Source organism: Pelodiscus sinensis, chromosome 2 (genome assembly GCF_052426305.1).
Source record: "Pelodiscus sinensis isolate ZL-2025 chromosome 2, ASM5242630v1, whole genome shotgun sequence".
NCBI lineage: Eukaryota > Metazoa > Chordata > Testudines > Trionychidae > Pelodiscus > Pelodiscus sinensis.
This window is the reverse complement of record NC_143053.1, coordinates 76,812,440-76,833,335: the sequence shown is the minus strand read 5'-3', so window position 1 is coordinate 76,833,335 and position 20,896 is coordinate 76,812,440.

Sequence of the window (20,896 nt, the reverse complement as noted above, 5' to 3'; positions counted from 1 at the left end):
GGGTAACACTTCAGTTTCTGGGACAGCGCTTTAATAAATATTAGTTGTAATGATTGAACACTTTCTCAAGGAAACATAATTTCCATCATATTATTTCATTTTTGAGTCCATATTAGCATAATTACTTGCTTTGTGACTACAATTTGGGAGGTTTAGCAGCACAAAGGACATAGCTGGAGAATACTGGAAAACCTCTGCATTGCCAATTGCATGACTGGCTTGCCAGGGCCAATTAACATTTTTCCCCCCATTTTTCCCTTTGATTGACTTACCAAAATACTATTGACTTTCAGAATTACTTGGGCTCCTTTTTCAGGTTTTAGAGATGCATGGCAACATGAAGCAAATTCATGCAGAGTAAGTGCTCTTTGGAGTATTAGAAACCTCTTAATCTGTATAAATATGCTTCAGGTTGCTCAGTTTTTACACCACCTTGAGAAGCAGCTGCAGCTTTTAGAAGCTGCATAATGCATTTATTTAAAAGGAGATATATAAGCTGTGATACATGTATCTTCTGTGTGATTATTGTCAGAACAGCAATTTATTCATTCTTATTTTTTTTACTTCACTGCACTGTATTAATGAAAGCGACAAAGAGCATTTCACACTGTATGCCCTCTTATATTCAGAATTTTGTTTTTATCAATGTTGATTTAGAGGATAAGCATGAGGTATGTGTAAGTACTGAGTGATTTTTGCAAATCAGTGCAGCAAGAAGGATTTATGTTTTTAAACAGCTACATGTAAATAGCATTTATTTCCTAATCTAGCTAAATATGTTAGCCTATGCATAACAAATGTGTACATTTTTAGTTTCCATTGAATCTAATTTTTATTTTCAACAGAGCTGAAAGAAATGATTTTTGACCCATCACCCAGAGCATAATATTGGAATGTCAACTATTTTGCTTTTGGGGTTTACATCACCGCATAGTCTAATAACTCGTTACACCACAATTTAATTATTTCCAAAAATAGAACGCATGCTCGTATTGTGAAGCATTTCCACAGGATATCTGACAGACTCTGAGGGGAATCTAACTTCTATATTTCATATCTTTACAGTGGTAACTGTGTGTCTTAGTATAAAGATCATTGTGCACAGATGTAATCCAACTTGTTCTCCATGGTGTATATTGTAATGCATCTATGCAGCCTACCTACTCACAGTTTTATAGTTCTTAAGTATAATACAATTTTGGTTAAAAATAAAGAGTGAAATCCTGGCTTCATTAAAGTCAATGGATGTTTTGTCAATATCTCCAATGCAGCCAGGATTTCACACAAATAATAGAATAGGATAGACTGCATTCATTTCATCACAACTTTTGAGATTTGGCATCAGTAAGTCTATTACTAAAACAAACATGGAGGAAACTTGTAAGAAAAACAAGCGTACATTCTCTGGTCATGGAGTAGGGTGATTCAATAGACATCCCTCTTTCCTGCGTGCATGCTGGGGCCAGACCCTGTTGATGGGGAGAGGGAGAGGACAAAGGGGGCAACTGCCCCAGGCCCAGCAGTTCAAAAAGTCTTGGGATTCCTGGCTGCTGCTACTATTGTGGCAGTGTCAACATCCAGATATCCAGGTCCTTTAAAATGAAGCTGGAGTGCCAGGCAGCGTGCTGGCCTGCCAGACCTGCCCCATCTGCCAGAAGCGCCGCCCATTCTGGGAGCAGAGAAGCCAGGGATTAAGTATGGTCTTGGTTATTCTGCATGTGGGTTATTAATGCTGAGCACAAGGTGGTGAAAACTTTGCCCATTCCTCCCCTTAATAAATGAGCTTCTCAGCATGCCATCAAAAAAAGCATGATAGCTGGTTTTCTGAGGGGTGGAGAGAAGCTTTCATTTCTATCCAGGGTTTCATAGGAGCCCAACTAACAGAGACAGCTAAAGAGTCACAATGAAGGAGCCCATTCCTGGCTCCCCTGGCTGTGTCCTCATTCCAGCCAACCCATCCACTTTTGAGGTTCCACTGTCCCTAACAGCTCTACACTGCCGATTATGAAGGCGGTGGCAGATAAAAGTTCTGTTCAGGACTATTTTTGTAAGTTATGCTTCCATCTTGCCCTGCAATAATCACTCCCACTCATTTCTAGCAGTTTCTTCCATTTGTTTTCCTGCTCCAACCACAAATTCGACAAAAGAGAAGGTGGATTACTCATGCTACTTAAAAAGTTGTGATAGATAGATAGATAGATAGATAGATAGATAGATAGATAGATAGATAGATAGATAGATAGATAGATAGATATGCAATTCAGACACTGAGAAAACAAAACAAATCTTTCTTAAACCTTGTAAAATTTCTTTCCTTCTTGTGAAAATAGACATCAAATCTCTTTCTATTCCCCACTTAAATTTCATTAAAACCTTTATTTAAAAAAAGAAAAACTCACTGTACATTGCTGAAATTCTATTGATGTTTTCCTGCAAATCACCCCAGTGTGTTGTTTTCTTCCCACCTAATCCCACCTTTGCAAAGTACATTTTACCCACTCCTGCAATTATGACAGCTGGTCTTGTGGAACTTGTGGGATCTCTATCCTGCTGCAGGGCTGTAGCTGCAGAATCCTCTGATGCCTCATTCGGGCAGTTTTAAGACCCCTGAGCAGCACAAAAAGGACACAGCATTTGCTTGATGATAAGGATGTTAAGAGGCAAGTAATCCACTAATCGTGTAGTCCATAACATTTTTATCAACTACACAATTAGTCAATAAGGGAAGGCTGCTTCGGTTCTGCAATTTAAATGTAGTAAGAGCTGGTCATGCAGACAGCCTGGCTCCTACTACATTTAAACTGCAGATGCACAGTGGGGGTAGGTCCTGGACACTGCATGAGCCAGGACTAAGCTGGGCTTGTTTAGTCCCAGTTTGCACCAGGTCCAGCAGCCCCTGTCTGTGGCAGACCGGGCTGGCCTCTGGCAGAGTCTTCTCTGGCAGCAGCTCCTGTTAGCGGCCAGCCCAGGCTGCTGCGGAGAGGGGCTGCTGCTGGAGTAGTCTCTGCCTGTGACCAGCCCGGGCTGTTGCAGGCAGAGGCTGCTTCATGGCAGTAGTCCCTGTCCATGGGCGGGGTCGGGGGGAGTTCACAGCTCCTGGCTAGGACCTCCTGTGGACCGCGGTTGCTGCCGGAGCAGCCTCTGCCTGCAGTGAGCTTGGGCCTGCCACAGGCAGATGCTGCTTCGCGGCAGCCTCCCCTGCCCCACCTCCTGCGCTGATGCCTCTGATAGAGGTAGCAGTATGGGAGTGCTGGGGGAGCTGGCTCCTGCTTCCCTCCTTTCTGCCTCTGATGCAGAAGCAGCAAGGGGGGAAGCAGGTAGTTGGGTAGTTATCTCGATTTCCCGATAAGTCTAGGCTTATCGGGTAGTTGCCTGCTTGACTACTCGCCTACATGCCTACTTGATGCAGAGTTTGCTGGTGCACACAAAAAAGAAGGATGTGGTCTGAGTCGGAAATCATGTAGCCACATATTTGTCTCACTCATTTAGTAGCCTCTTTTGCAGCATTCTTGCCAGAAGTTTTGATTTCTGAACTGTTTCCCGTTGTAGTTGGTAGAATAATATTTCTCAAATATTTCACGGTATTTTTCACATTTCTTTTACCTCATTAATCATCCAATTTAAAATAACACTCTGAATAACTCTCTCTCAATGTACATACATTTTATGATAATTTTTGAATAAAACATATGCACATTGTTTTCCATTGCTGGTCCAGATCCAGTACCCTCCCACATAAATTATATGACTCCTGGTGTAAATATTCAAATGTTGCATAAGTTCACTGTTTTGCAGAGCTTCTTTTTCTTGGAATTTAGTGAGAACTAGAGTCTAATGCTGGCTGCCAATGGCTACTGCCAATGGATTCTGCTATACAGTGTCATAATTCTTAAGCTCTGTAAATGCGTTTTATAGTCTGGATCATTTAATTTCGTTAGGCAAATGTGCTTCATTTTTTAGTGATAAAATGTTCTCATGCTCATCTCTAATAACTGTTTTCCCCTTTGTAACAACTGGTGCATAAAGTCTAATCTTTTGTAGTTGAAGGAAGATGTTATTTGACGATTGATTTAGGATCTGCCTTTGTCTTACTAATTTTTAATTATATGCAGTCAGACCTGATTAATCTGAATTAGTATGCAAGACCATTTTTAGAACTAAATAAAAATCAGATTAACAAGTAAAGGGTACATACAAGGATGTGTTAGAAGATTGGTTAGAAGTGAATTCCTTCTTATTTCAAATTATACAGATGTTTCCATCCATACAATATCACCCTTCACATTGACTATATAGTTCTGCTGTATAGAGTTTTAATTCTTTTTGGTCCGTTCTGGCCTCTAAGCATAATAAATAAAATAATAATAGTTTTATATAACAGAAACAAGGACATAAGAAGTTCAGTCCCATCAAAGACCGTATGAACAAAGCAATATCTTACAAGCTTTGGCTTTTAGGGACCAAGGCACTTGGCTTAGCCCTTATCACAGGAGTGGTCTCATTGACATCAATGGGACTTAAGCACACTCTTAAAATTAGGCACCTACTGAAATGCTTTTTTTGAACTGCGGCTTTGCAGATTAGAGCTGGATTTACTCATGTGTTGACAGTGTGCTAGTAGAAAATTTATTTGTCATTTTCCATTAATGATTGCATTTTACTCAATGAAATCTAATTATTGCCAAGCATGACTTATGTTTGTCAGAACTGTCCAGTGCTGCAACACTTTCTTAGCAGCTAATTTATGTAAATTGTAGAATAAACTTAATCTAAAATATGGTATATTAGACTGTTAACATTATACTAGAATAGACTTTATTAGAAAGCTTTTCAAATACATTAGAAAATACAACCTTACAAAGTTGGCAGGACATGAGCTACTTTCATTTGAAATGACAAATAGACATCCAGTGCAGACAACAAGGGCTTTATTCTTAACTGACCTATACCCTATTCATGCTCATTTTTTTGTTCTTTTTTTGGGTAATTTATTTCTGTGTTGTGTACAAGAAATTACAAATGACTCAAATTATCAAAATGGTTTTAATTGGCATGCAGTAAGTAATTTCGCTAGTACATTGTCAAGATGCCAAGATGAAAAGGGAATGAAGCGCATGGAAAAAGACAGAATTGACATGAATAGATAAAAGCACTTGTCCATGAAAAGTAAACACATTTAGAAAAAAGGACTATGTGACAGGGTTTGCTCAGCTATTCCTGTAAATTAATAATTAATAATAATAATAATTATAATATTATCAATAACAGGCTGAACTAGTTGAAGATGCAGGTAGAGACAAGAATTTTTAAGTGACTTTTCAGTATTTTATCTAAGAAATTTAAATATATAGATGAAATAAATCCATGATCATGATGATACAGTGAACATCTAATTTTTCCTGTTCTACAAGTCAAAAGAACCAATACTACAAATACTTGATTATGTACTTAGGTTCTTTGCTTAACTTGTCCCTAAATTGGGGAAACTCATTTATTTTCTTTGTGTATGAGAAATGCTCTTCATTTCCCATTGATTTGTATTTCATCTATGGGCCTGTAACAATGATCACATTATTGCAAGACCCGTCTCATTTTCCCATCCACCAAAAAAAAAAAAAAAAAAAAAAAGAATAAACAGAATGGCTGTACAGTTATTTAAAAATCTTGCACTTGCCCTTGTGAACTTTAGCTGTTAGGAACTCTGTTCCAACATTTCTTAAGAGGAAATACAAATCTGCCCATTTTAATGTAATTCCTAATGCCCTTAATTCTCTTCCTTCTCTCTAGATAAATAAAAAGATTAATTCTCCCACACTCCTGAAGCTCTTCTTGGCTCTAAATTAGATCAAGCTGAGAGTTTTCCTCGTTATAGCAGTTCTCCCCTGCTGGCAGAAGGACTCTTGTCTCTGTCACTTGTCGGCTGCATGTCTGTTTGTCCTTGCAATTAAATTGTAAATCCCACATGATCATCATTCAGACAGGAAGAACAGTCTGTCTGGGCTTTTAACTTATTTTTAAAGCTACATTTATATAAATACATTTTATATATATTGCTTATGGACAAATACTGATGCTGCTAATAAGGATTTAGATACAAAGGAAATATACAACACTGGCAATACAGTGGAAGGCTTAATTTCTAAATTGTGCTTATCTCAGCAGAAAGGCATCTCTGCATTCAAATATGTTGGGTAGGCACTTGAGTTTCCTCCTCCCTTCCCTTTGTGTAGGATCATTGTTTTGTCCAGGCAAGCATATTTTTGCTGCTTCAGTTTCCAACATATTATTTATATAACTTGTTGGGAGGGGGATGCAGAGGCAAGTGCCTCCACCCCCCAGTAGCTAGCCAGAGTGGGGAGCAGAAGGGGCAGGGCCAGAGTCAGAAAAGAAGGGCAGGGTCAGAACCTCTTCTAGCCATGTTGCCTGGGATGCTGCCAGATGCAGTGCAGGGTCTGTGCTGACTGAGAGAGCATCTGGCTGTGGCAGCAGCGGATGACCCCAGCCCAGGCTCAGCTTCTGGGGATAGCAAATGAGTGAATCAGAATGCACCCCTTCCCCCAGCATGCTCCGAGTTGGCTTCTGTCCCTGGAAGCTGAGCCTGTGCAGGGAGTGGGCTGCTGCCCCCTACCCACCCAGGCTCTGTCCCAGGCAGTGTCTATGCTATACGAGTCAGCATCTGGGACCAGCGCCATCACAATCATTATCCAGCTCTGGCTGCTGCCAGAGAGGGCAACTGAATATGTTGAGGAATGGGGAGTGCCAGACCAGCAGGAGGACTGATTCCCCACACAGGTTACATGGGGAGGTGGAGGGTGCAGGGAGAGCATGGGTGCCAGGCTGTGTGAGGGGCAGGAAGGAGTCATGTGGGGAGATCACATGTCCTCCCCTTTAGCTGGTGCCCCCCCAATATGGGGTCACCAGTCATTCATTCCAGGAAGCATGAAATTAGTCAACTAAACCCAGTCTCCATCACTCCAATCAAAACCCACCCCATCCGCAGAAGCTTTGGGAATAAGGATGGGCAATGTGCCAGGAAGGTTGACAAATCCCAGTTCTATCTGACCATGGACGGGGAGCAAGTTTCAGAGCAGAGGCCTTTTCACATCACACACCCTGCCAGCAGCAGCCTCCCTTTGATATTGTGGGAGCTCCAGTTTGTTACATCTGCAACACCGTGGTCCAAGGAGAGAGCAGATACCTTTGGTCATGATGTCCTGAATCCTTTAGGACTAAATAGGGTAATACCTTGAATTCCTCCTAAGATCTTACTGGAAGTTCATGGAGACCCCATTTCTTTCACTGAAAGCTAGACTAGACAAAATAACAATGAGCAGTGTGCTACATGCAGCAAAATTATTGAATAGTCTCAGGTTGTAACTGCCTGGAGATTGGTGTACATTATTGTGACAACGTCCACATAATACACTCTTCATGTCAGGTGCAGTCAGAAATAGTGCTCTTGGCCTTGCTAGTCCTTGAGCACCCAGGAGAAGTTGATAGCCCAAGAAGGTTGAACATCTGTGTTACTCAGTCCTTCAGTCCAGAGGCCAGTTTAATTTCGGCCTATTCTTTGAGCTGCTTCCCCCAACCAGTCTGTGGATGAGCACAGAATAATTAAACATTATTTTAATAATGATTCCAGTGGTTATTAGCCAGGATCAAACCTGGGTGCTTGTGAGCTTAATGTGTGAGCCTCTACTGCATGAGCTGAAAGGCACATATATTTTAAACAAGGCTGAAGCAGGCTTGTCAGTCTCTGGAAACTAGTCTAGATACTACTACAAGGGGAGAGAGTGCCACACCAAGCAGGCACAGAGTAGAGAGATACTGAGAGTGGCCAATGGAGGCAGTGAGCTTACAGGGGAGAGCTATACTGCAGATAGCTACACCGCCAACACAGCGGCCAGCAGTGCTGGGGCTCTGCCATCTTGCTTGCCTGTACACCGAGTCTGGAGGTTAAACAGTAAACCTCCTTTCGTAGGTGTATGTTGTTTAACAATCAAAAATACAGGTTGAACATCTGTGATCTGGCAACATCTGTAGTCTGGCATGGTTAGGACTACAGACCCTCAATGGCAAATATTGCCAGAGGCTAGGAGTGGAGCCGGATGGTGGGGGCAGTGGGGCAGTGGAGCCTGTGGGGCACCAGAGCCTGCAGCCAACTGGGCAGGGAAGCTGGCTGGGGCTGCTGGACCCCCCAGGACCATGAGTGCCTGCAAGACAGCAGAAGCTCCTGAGGCTGCAAGCACTGGCAGGGCTGCTGGAGCTCCCGGGGCTTAGGGGCAGCAAACTCCTGGCAGGGCCGTAGGAGTTGGTGGGTCATGGAGCCTTCCCTGGTCCCCATCTCCACCTTCCCTGGTCGGGCAACTTCCTTGTCCAGGACCAGTCAGATCCTGAATGTGGTGGACCAGGGAGATCTAACCTGTAATTGCTTCATCTGTAGGCAACTCAACCTTTTAACTCAGAATTTTGTGTTGCCTGTATTCTTACTAGACTCTGATGCAGCTTTATTGAATATAGGTTCTGTGTTTTCTCAATATTTTCTCCATGTAGTTTTCTCAAGTTAACTATGGCAGGTATAATGTGTTAGTTACCCAGAGCCTTCTCATGGCACTGGGACCACACATATGAATCTTTTCATAGACGCTTAGGTTACCACAGGGACCACATCAGTCTCATCTGCTGTTTTATTTTGAGTTGTACAAACTATGCAATATGGCACATATTCATCCCTGCTTTGACATGCCACAGCACTGGATGAACAAAGGGATACAATTTCCAAATGTACAGTCATTAGAATTCCAGAGGTCTATGACTCACCACAAGTCTCTTCAGAAAAGTTCTATTCTCAGTTCCCACTGGAATAAGGCACACAGATAAAGAACACAAAGGAACTATTTAGCTCTTTGTCCATGTAGGCCTGCGTCTTTTTGTTTGTTTGTTTGTTTGTTTGTTTTTCTAGGTCCCATCACTTCCTAGGTAAGTTAGATTTGCATGGCAAACTGCCTGGCAGACTTCAAGGAGTCATGCTTTTCTCTCCTCTTTAGTTTTGAGAGCTAGGGATATACATCTATTTTCCTTTCCTCTTCCTACATCATTCTGGTCATGATGTGGAAACTTTATGTAAGAGGAGGTGGTCTTGCAGAATGGCCTATTGGTGAGCAGTCAAATCTCTTCCGGAAGCACGTTCTGCATCTGTAGCCACCCCATGAAGAAGGGGGCTGGAAACTAGTGGCGAGATTGTATCCCAAAGGATGATCTATTCCTGAAAGTCTGTGCTGCTCAGGATGTGAGCAAGACCTTCTGTACAAGCTGGAGCCTCTGCAATCCTTTCATCTTCAGCCCCCAATCCAGTGAGTTACAGTAGTCCAGCCAGGAGGTGGTGTGTACATGACTCACTAGGTCAAATTCTTGTCTCAGAGGGAGGAGTGAAATTTTCTAGCATGCTGGATGTGGGAGAAAACATCTCTGCCAGTAATGAAACTTGATTAAGCAGACTTAGTAGTGACTCTAGCAGGACTCACTTTTTGTGGCACTTAGACAAATGCAAGCATACTAGGGGGCGGTGCCCCTTGCTTGCTCTGCTCGCCAACCCCCCTGTCTCTGGAGTGTAAACAGGGCCAGCTCTCTCCCCAGCCTCTGAGACCCCCTCCCTGACCACCAGGAAGGGGAGGGGAGGGCTGGGGCTGTGCTAATTCTGGCCTCTTGGCCTCCCCCCAGGGCTGCAACCAGCCCTGACCTCTCATTTTCCCCCCTGGCCGCCGGGGAAAGGAGGGGCCGTGGCCACACCAGGCCCTGCCCAATGGTGCTCCTCCCCAGTTGCCAGGGAGGGGAGGGCCAGGACTGTGTCAGCTCCAGCCTCTCATCCCCTCTCCTCACCAGTCCTGGGCCTCTTGGTCCTCCCCAGCTGCCAGGGCCACAGTCAGCCCCAGCCACCCCCCGTGATGTAGCCAAATTCGGCCTCTCACCACGCTGGTCTCTCTCCATCCCTCTGGCCCCTTGGCTTCCCCCAGATCCGCACGGAGTCTCAGGGATTTTTCCTCTCCCTCCCACCCCCCCAGGAAGACGGCACTAGTGCTGAAATCTTGTGGGAGATAGTAGGGCTCATGGCTAGAGCACCATGGAGGCAGCAGCCTGAGCACAGGCCAGGCAGAGGCAGTGGTTTCCCACTGGGTCTCAGAGTGTTGGAGCCGTGGAGCGCAGTGAGGGGATGCTGCTGCCACCCTCTGGTCCTTCTGCAGGAGAACTGGGGGGCCAGCGGGGAGCCCAGGGCCACCGATTTTCCTCCTGGGGACTTTGCTTAGGCTGGAGGGCAGAACAACATGATGATGTCACTGTCACCCAGCTGGAAAAGTTTTTTATATACAGAGAGAGAGAGAGAACATCCTTTGTTTCCATTGTAGTGTTTATAGAAAGAGGCCCTTACTGTGTAATACTCTCTATTTGCATCAGTGTGTGAATATGCTTCCGAATCTATGGCTATGTCTAGACTGCAGGCTTCTTTCGAAAGAGGCTCTTTCGAAAGCATCTTTGGAAAGAGCCTCTTTCGAAAGATCGCGTCTAGACTGCAGGCGGATCTTTCGAAAGAGTAATCCGCTTTTTTGAAAGAGAGCACCCAGCGAGTCTGGATGCTCTCTTTCGAAGACGGCCTCTTTACATTGAAGAACGCCTTCTTTCGAAAGAGGAACTTTCGAAAGAAGGCATTCTTCCTCGTGAAATGAGGTTTACCGCCATCGAAAGAAAAGCCGCGTTCTTTCGAAATAATTTTGAAAGAACGCGGCTTGAGTCTGGACACAGGGGAAGTTTTTTCGGGAAAAGGCTACTTTTCCCGAAAAAACCCCTGAGTCTGGACACGGCCTATAGGTGTGGTCTCACTTTCCTTACACTGGTGTAAGTCCCTTGAAGTCTACTGAGTTATTCATATTTGCACAAGTATTAAAGAGGGATGTAGCCCTCCAGAGCTTTAAGAGGGGCTTCTCCCCCTCTGGGTCAATGGGCAGCCACTCTGCCTCACTGCACCTCTGCAGGGAGGGAGTGACTGCTACCCATGGGTTGGGTAGCTGGGGGGGATGCAGGCCCACCTGCTCCACAGCATCCCAGCCCAGGGCCCTAACAGTGGCAGCTTACTTGCCACTGGGTCAGTGGGGATCCTGACTGCACCACACTGACTTACAGGCTCTGGCTCAGCCAGACTAAGGTCAGTTGTCCCAGGGCTACTTCCACACTCCCTCTTCTGGACACACCTGGCTCCATTGCAGGTCCTCTGGTCTCTGGGGGCTGACACTTGTGGCAAGGTGGGCAGTTCCTCCAGCTCATAGTCTATCTGAGGGCCTTCTGGTTGTGCACAGCCCTCAGCCTCTTGTAAGTCTACCACCGCCTCCTAGCTCAGGAGCACAGGGCAGGCATCGGGCTCCTCTTGTGTCTAGCCCTGACTAGCCTCCTGGGCTGGCCTTTTATAGCTCTGGTTCTGCCTCCTGACTTCAGGTCAGACGATGTGTGGGTGCTGGGCCCTGCCTACCAGGGCTCTAAGAGGGGCTCATCCACCTCTGGGTCAGTGGGAAGCCACTCCACCTCATTACAAGGGGAGAACCAGGTCCTGCTTGTTGAGGTGGAGGGGCTGACATGTGCCTCGAGGCAGCTGAATGCTGGTTGTGAATAGTACATTTGACAATTATTTTCATTTTCATTTGATGAAAAAATTATTAGTGAACACATTTTTTCATTATTCTATCATCTCCACAGTTGGTTGAACCATAGTTATTTTCAATGCCTGAAATGTACACAGTTTTTGTTGTTCTTTCTAATAATATGACTGGCATTTTTTCTCATTTTGTTGTGTAGGAAGTAAATTACTAATACTGAAAACAACAACAACAACAAAAGATGTTTCACATCACATATCTTTACTTAAAGTAGCTTTTATTCAAAATGAACTTGAAGAATATTACATAATTCCTTTATTTATTAAACATCTAAAATTTCCAAAGATATGTTGGGTCCCAGCCCGGGGCATAAGCGATGGAGATTGGTCCTTGAATAAGCATTAAAACCTAGGAAAAAATATCATTGTCCAGATTGCATATTTTTGCCTCAGAACATTATCTGAAATTTTGATGTATGTGTTTTGTATGCTGTTTCAATAGTGACATGGGGATTATGTGATGCAGGGTTTTCCATAGAAAGTAGGTGATACTTATTGAATAGCAGAGTAAATTGTTTTTAAAATCTATATCACTTGCTAAGTAAGTTATTATAGTCCTTGAGCTGCAGGTAGTCACACATCTTGAATTTTAGAAAGTTTTTTCAGTATTTCCCTTGATACTAACTCGTCCCTTTGGTTGATATTGCCCTCACATTTTGGAATATGAAAGTCTCATATCCAATAATTGTGTTGCTTCCACATATATACATAGAGTGTAGAAAAGGTTTGAGGCTATGGCCTTCTGTCATTTACTCAGCATGTAATATATCCTGTTCATTATTAGGACATGTTGTGATAACATGAATGATATGGCTAAAACCCTAGAGTCCTTCTTGGAAACTTCAGAATAGTACTGACATTATATTTAATGACTTTCTAGCAGTATTTTGGGACTTGTTTGCATGTTTTATTGTTATGCTTAGACTTATCTTTACAGGCTTTATACATTATAATTAATAGCACTGTGAGTTAAATATATCACCTAAACCTCTTCTTTTCTATAGTTTCCAGAATTTAAAAAAAGTAATGTTCAATTATACATTAAAATATGGGGGGTTATTTTAATTCAAAACAATCTTGACTCTTAGAAGAAGAGCTAGATTTACTGGTATACCTTGGCTGGCTGCTATTTGTTGCTCCAGCAAGACTAGGCAACCATAAACCTGGTGTAACCGGCCAGTTAAACCACATTTATGGCTTTTTTGCATTGTAAGAGCAGTGCAAAGCAGCAGGAGCATGCTGGTAAATCTAGTCAATTAATTTTAACTGGAAACTGGGCCTGGAGCTGATGTTTAACACCTCTGTACTACAACTCTCTCCGCCTTTTTGGCAGAATGATTTACATGACCGTTGACAGTGGCATATCTTGAATTCCATGTGTTTGACTAATATTTCTTATTGTCACCGTAAAACATGATACTTCTTGCAGTTATTGAATGAGAAAAAACTTGTTCTATTATCAATGGTTCTACTATCAATGATATCAATGATTATCATTTTGTAGTCAGGCTGCCTTCAGATTTATGATGCTTCATCTGAAGCATCCAATGGCAGAAACAGCATCCAAGAGTCCAGGATCTAGGGCCAGGCCTACTTTGAACTACTACCTCAGTTTGTAATGGCCACTTGGGGGGGACAGCTCTACTGGACAGGCATCACTAGAGTACAGCATGCCCAGTTCAGACTCCCTCTTAATTCTGACACACCTCTTATTCTTGAGGAAAAGAAGGTGGTAGTATAGAGTCAACACTTTGGCAGGGTTGCCAACTCTCACGAAAGCTATTCCAGGAGATTTTTCCCCCTACATGATGTAATGCCATTTTCTTAAAATAGGCTATTAACATCTCCCAGATTGTTTTCAATAATCACAGGGAGATTGATGCTGATTCTGAAAAACTTGATGGTTGGCAACCCTACACTTTGAGTGTCCTCAGCTGTTGGCATAGGGCAGGTGTCAGAGCTGTTTCCCGCTCAGGCACTCCAAGGGTGTGCCTAGACTATATGTCTCCGTCGACGGAGCCATGTAAATGAGTTTACGAGACATAGTAAAATGAAGCAGCGATTTAAATAATCGCCGCTTCATTTACATCAAAATGGCCGCCGCGCTGTGCCGATCAGCTGATTGTCGGCACAGCACAGTAGTCTAGATGGGGATTAGCCAACCCCAGAACCCTTTGTCATCAGATCTTTTATGCCTCGTGAAATGAGGCTTACAGGATCTGATGACAAAGAGTTCTGGGGTCAGCTGATACCCATCTAGACTACCGCACTTTGCTGACAGTCAGCTGATCGGCACAGCGTGGCGGCCATTTTGATGTAAGTGAAGCGGCAATTTAAATAATCGCCGCTTCATTTTGCTATGTCTAATAAATTCATCTACATGGCTCTGTCAATGGAGCCACGTAGTCTAGACACACCCCAAATGCAGAAGGTGGGCTCACAAGAGACCTTAAATACCTTGCCTTTGTAGGCTCTGCTTACAAAAACTCCCCAGGGTGACAGGTTTACTGACTCTGGGAGGTAGCTACCACCACCAAGTGAAAGAGAAGAGACCCCTTTCTTCTTGAACCCAGGAAGGAAGCACTTGGACTTCTTCCAGAGGGGTATCTCCAAGCTCTTGGAAAAAAGAGAAACCAAACAGCAGTCTCTGGTAGCTGACCTCTCAGTCTTAGGCACACACACACACACACACACACACACACACACACACACACACACACACACACACACACACACCCCTTCCGTTTCCTTCCAGGACACAAGAATCAAATCATCACCTTAGAAAAGGTGATTTTATTAACAAAACAAAAAGATATACTTGACAATGCATACTTGGTTGCTAGGTGTTACAGAGCAACTAAGAAAAGAGCAGATTAAAACAGAGAAAAAATGATATCTCTGGGCACGGCTTAAATAGTGAGAGGAGGTTGGGGGGAAGAACACATGGATTTTACACAGAGAAAGTTTACCAAACAGCAAAATAAAGAAAAATAACCTGATCACAACTAAATATACATTTTCCCTCTTCTCATGATCCATGCTGATCCATTCTTCAAAGCCCAGTTCACTCCCATGTCCGATATTTTTTATAGGCATGGTAATTCTGATTACTGCATCTGCTCTCTCCAACCCTTAAGATATTTTTTCACACAAAGAGCAGGCATATATGCAATTCACATTTCAGCACTGTATCACATTGGTTCTTCTGGCTCCCTGCCAACAGCCTTAGTTACCTAAGTTTAACCCTTTAGTCACCCGGTGCTGGCCAGCACTTCTCCGATCCATCACAGCAGGTTTGAAGACCTCTTCTCAGCCCAACATAATTTTATGCCAAACATAAGTTTAAAATATAACTTCATGCTAAAGACAGACCCGGTAACCCTAATAAGAAGCACTGAATAAAACTCATACAATCCCTTTACAGCCAATGGATGTTACATATCTCAATCAATGATGTTAGATAGGAATATTGTATCAGTTAGTGAGCTCCAAAGTTAACACAGAAAGATATAGATGCTGGAACAAGGGGTGCTGCTGAGGGTGTTGCAGAACTCCCTGGCTTGAAGTGCTTTCCATTGTATGCAGGGTTTACAATTTGGCTCAATGGCTCTCAGTATTCCCGTTATACCAATTGCTCCAGCACCCCTGCAGAAAGACCCCACCCATGGTGCTTTGTCTTCAGAATAGATATTGCCTCCAAGAGGTTCCTGGGTTGGCGCTGGAGCAGAGACCAGTTCTTCTCTCCCTAGACATCTTAAGGCTTTCAAAAAATCCAGGGGCAGGGCCAGCAATAAAAATGCAGTTTCTTATTAGCAAACTCAGTATGTCCAAACAAGATTAGAAAACTCTGGGGGATAAACATGAATACACAATTATCTGATTCCAGTGGAGGCAATATACACTCTGATATTAAGAAGACACCAGGGGATTTAAAATCCATTTTATCCAAAAAGAAAATCAGATTTGAAATATATTGGACTTGGGAAAAACTGTTCTCAGCCAGTCTTGTGAATCATTATTCTGGGGAAGAGAGATAAAGCCAAACTCATGCATTTTACTCCAAAATCTAGGTTTTGGGAAAGAAATGTTTGCCACTGTTGAGCACTGTGCTCACTGCCATGGGATCCTGGCCTCTGAATTCATATTGGTTCCAGATTTCTCTAAATTAGCGTGACTGCCCTGAGCCCTGGCTCGAACTCTATATTCTAAATATTAACATGGTTCCTTTGTGATTCCCATGCTGACTCTGCTGACCCAGCGCTTGCTTACTAGCCTCAAGACATCAAAAGTAGCATCAAAGGTAACTAAAGCATTGAGGTGACCCCATATTTTCTAAAAATTCAGCAGTGCAGCCAAACCTCCCACTCAGCAGTGCCTGCTTCCTCTAGTGTGGCTGGCAGCACTACCCTGCAACCTTGTTTCAGTCCTCATTTTATTGGGCGGCTCTTTCTCAAATCATGTCCACCCAAAACCTTGCTAACTGGGGGAGCCCATTACAATACCAAGAGACTTTAGACGCTGACTTTGAATATTACCTAATTACACCTCATTTCATTCTAGATAGTCGGTGTTCCTTTCTCTTTAAGTTATTTAAATGTCTTTCCAGATGATCAGGTTCGATTTTCACTCCTTCGGATGCTCTAAATTAGGCACAAGACCAACTGGTGATAGACATCACCTCTGTCTTCCCATAGGCCTCAGAATGTTGCCTCCTCAATGCTTCTAGAGTCAGCCAGATTGTGGAGACTTTTCAGTTTGTCCATAATTGGGATTCCACTGAATAGTATGCTGTAGAGTTTATTGAAATACCTTTTAAGCTGGGACATATCACAGTGGGTGGTTAGCTCTTACCACTTGTTCCCTGCTAGTAGAGCAAACTGCACTAATAATTTGCACAGACTATACTTACAGTGACAGACTGAAAAGCAGTGGTGAAAAGGAAAGGAAAGTCCAATCATTGACACCTCTTTACTAGCACAAATCTGCTCTTTCACCTTGGAGCGATGTGGTATGCTGGAGATATGTGCCAAGGATGTGCTTGGTTATGGTGTTACCAATACAACATTCCCCTTTTCAAAGGTGCAAAGCAGTGAGCCTTGGGTGGCATTGTGGAGAAAAAATGCAGAAGACATTTAGAAAGAAAGACAAAACGTTGGGAGAAAATACAAAGAGCATGTAGAAAAGAGAGAAAGGAAAGAGAGACAGATATAGAGAAATATTGGGATGGATCCTCTCTGCTTTCAAGCTGTGTTAGTGTGTATCTGCAAAAACAAGGAGTCCTGTGGCACGTTAAAGACAGATTTATTTGGGCATATACTTTTTGTGGGACCTACTGCACTGGATGAAGTGGTCATTAACCCACAAAAGCTTTTGCCCAAATAAAAGTAGTTAGTCTTTAAGATGCCACAGGACTCCTTGTTATTTTTGTGCTTTTCAGGTGGCACTGCTTGGCTTGGACAATAAATCAGTTCACTTTCTCATACAGGAACCCTATTTCTTTCTTTAGACATTGGCATCCAAGTTGTCCTCACATAACCCAGTTTATCGAGATGTCTATTTTTCTCAGAATCTCAGAAAAAGAGAGAGAGAGAGAATTCTATCAGTGCATCAAATGCTCCAGGCACATTTTCATAGGGAAAAATAATAAGGGATGAAAGGGAATGTGTCACTGAGCGCCTATGACCAAAAATACAAAACCAGTGATCAAAAAGTACCTTTAAAATACATACATCTGAGTCATCTGCAGAAAGCCCAGCAGCATCAACAAGTTGTTTGGATAGCACACACATGTTCAGGCCGACATTTGAATGTCCAGAGACATTTATATCATTCTGATCACCATCCTACTCTTGGTGACTCTAACAAAGCTATATCACATTTTCCACTGAACTAGGAAATGTTTCCTTTGGACAAATGAGTGAAACAACGAGTACGAAAGAGTTAAAACTCTTAAAGTAATGACAGCTGCTAATGATCAAACATCTAAGCAAAGACTCAGCCAAGGGCAGTAAAGGCAAATGCTGTAGAAATTCCAGAGCCAAATTTAATGCTGTAATAAAACAATAACATGCACAACCAATTAAGTATAAGTTGTTTTTGTGGGGCTCATCACCATTGTATCTAAGAACCTCAAACACACCCTTACAACACCCGACAGATGTTATTGTCCCTATTTTACAGGGGATGACTGAGAGACAAAGGAATTTGGGACTCATTCATGTGCCCAACAGTGTACCCCAGGCAAGGGACTGGGAGGGGGAGGTATAAGAATTGCCTTTATTCCTCTAAACAGGGTACCTGCATCACTAAATCCCATGAAGGTAGGGTGGAGAGCAAATGCTTCTAGTGAGCCACGCACCTGATGTGGAGGTGGAGTGCATGAGAAGTCTGAGGCAGTGAACAGAGGAAGTAGCTTGGTGTGGGTTACTTCCTCCAAGAAGCAAGGAGGACCCTCAGAGTTCCTGTCCTGCTTCTGGCCCAGTGCAGCTATTCCCAAGCCTTTATTTGGGCTATTGTTACAATATGTCATTAAAGCCTAAAATGACTTGCCACAACTCAAACAGAAAGTCTATGACAAAGCTAGAACAGCCTCAGATCTATCAAGTTCCAGTGCAGTAGCTTAACTAGGAGGCCATTCTTCTCTTCCAAGGTTCATGCCTTGTATAATTTGCTCAGACAATGGGTGTAAGTGCATAATAGTGTAATATTAATTAGTTGCATCAGTAGATGAGGAAAATGACTATTGTTTTTCCTTGCACTTCAAAGATCAATCCCACTCTTACGAAGGTCAATGGCAACTCTGCAGTTGACTTAAATGGAAACAGGACCCAAGTAAGTACAAGCAGAAAGAACACTAACTATAAAATAAAATAAAGCAGGTCCCCTATATTTTTCCCCTAAGCCACATCTTTCTCCATCACAGTTGGGGAAAAATACAACCTGGATGTAAACAGGTATAACACCCAGTCGAATCAATGGGAGATGCTCCACTTACCCCAGCAGCTAAATTAGTGTAACTGACACTCAGTTTGCACACCCAAATAAAAGCAAGTTGCACTATTTTGTTATTCTACACCTATTTTCTAGCTAGTTTACACCTGACTTAAATTTAGTCCCCTATTTGACCATTGACATTTGACCACTGAGTGTTGTAAGGATAAGAATGGTCATATTTCAAAATTATTTCAAAACAACAGGTTTTCTGTGTGGATGCTTATCTTGTTATTTTGAAATAAGGGGAGTTGTTTCAAAATAATTCCTTAGTGTAGATATGCCCTAAGAAACATGACTATTTACCTCTATCCATTCTGAAAACTGATAATTTATTCCTCCCTTTTGTTTCCAGTCCTTAAACCAGTTAGGGTGTGTCTAGACTACATGCCTCCTTCGACGGAGGCATGTAGATTAGCCAGATCGGAAGAGGGAAATGAAGCCGCGATTAAAATAATCGCGGCTTCATTTAAATTTAAATGGCTGCCCCAATCTGCCGATCAGCTGTTTGTCGGCAGATCGGGGCAGTCTGGACGCGACGCGCCGACAAAGAAGCCTTTCTTCATCGGCACAGGTAAGCCTTCATTTCCCTCTTCCGATCTGGCTAATCTACATGCCTCCGTCGAAGGAGGCATGTAGTCTAGACACACCCTTACTGATCTAGGAGAGGACCTTTCCTTTTAACCCATGACAGCTTATTTTGCTTATGAACCTTTGGTGAGGGACTTGGTTCCAGACTTCCTGAAAGTCCAAGCACACATATGTCCATATGCTTGTTGGCCCCTCAAACAATTCCAATAGATTGGTGATTCATGATTTCCCTTTACAAAAGCCACGTTCATTCTTCCCCCAACATATTGTATTTATTTATGTGTATGATAATTCTGTTCTTTACTATTGTTCCAATCAGTTTACCTGATCTTGAAGTTAGGCATACTAGCCTATAACTGCCAGTATTGCCTTTGAAACCTTTTTTAAAAAATCAGTTTTAACATTAGCCATCCTTTGGTCATGTGGTACCCGGGCTCATTTAAGTGGAGATTACTTACCACAGTCAATAGTCCTGCAATTTCACATTTGAGTTCCTTCAAAACCTTTGGATAAATACCATCTGGTCTTGGTGACTTATCACCATTTAATTTATCTATTTGTTCCAAAACCTCCTCTACAGACACCTCAGTTTGGGACAGTTTCTCAGATCTGTCAGCCAAATAGAATGCCTCAAGTGTGGGAATCTCCCTCTCATCCTCTGCAGTGAAGTTTTAACTAGAAACGAGCAAAACTTGAACCCCATATCTGGATCCATTTGAATATCAAGGGGAACTGAGGAACGATGGTTCAAAATAGAATCCAAACGCATCCTTACTATTTAATTTTTGAATTCTGTTATTTTAAGTTTGTGTCTGAGGGCAGAATCTAGCTCATTCATTGACACATACATACAGGATTTTTAAGGGTATAAAAGGACCCAGTTTGGGTTGGGAGTAAAGGATCTCAGGGGTCTGAACACTATCTATGAAACATTCTGATGGCTACATGTTATTGCTGTTTTTTAAATATTTTTTCTTTAATCTCTTGTCCCCATTTCTCCATTGTCATATACTTTTCGGCTACGTCTAGACTGGCACGATTTTCTGCAAATGCTTTTAACAGAAAAGTTTTCCGTTAAAAGCATTTGCGGAAAAGAGTGTCTAGATTGGCACGGACGCTTTTTCGCAAAAGCACTTTTTGCAGAAAAGCATCCGTGCCAATCTAGATGCAGTTTTGCGCAAGAAAGTCCCAATCACCATTTTCGCCATCAGGGCTTTTTTGTGCAAAACAATACCACGTTGTCTACACTGGCCCTCTTGAGCAAAAGCATTTGCGCAAGAGGGCTTTTGCCCGAACGGGAGCAGCATAGTATTTCCGCAAGAACACTGACAATCTTACATGAGATCGTCAGTGTTCTTGCGGAAATTCAAGCGGCCAGTGTAGACAGCTGGCAAGTTTTTCCGCAAAAGCAATTGCTTTTGCGGAAAAACTTGCCAGTCTAGACGCAGCCTTCATGTTCATACTCTTCCTTGTGAATCAAGCATAAGAAGGAGGGCCAAGACAGGTAACATTCGGGCTTTATTCCTTTTTCCACATATATTGCACTGTCCCATCAAACACTCCGAAAGCAGAATGCATACAAAGAGAATACAACACCTCTAAGGAGATTGGAGA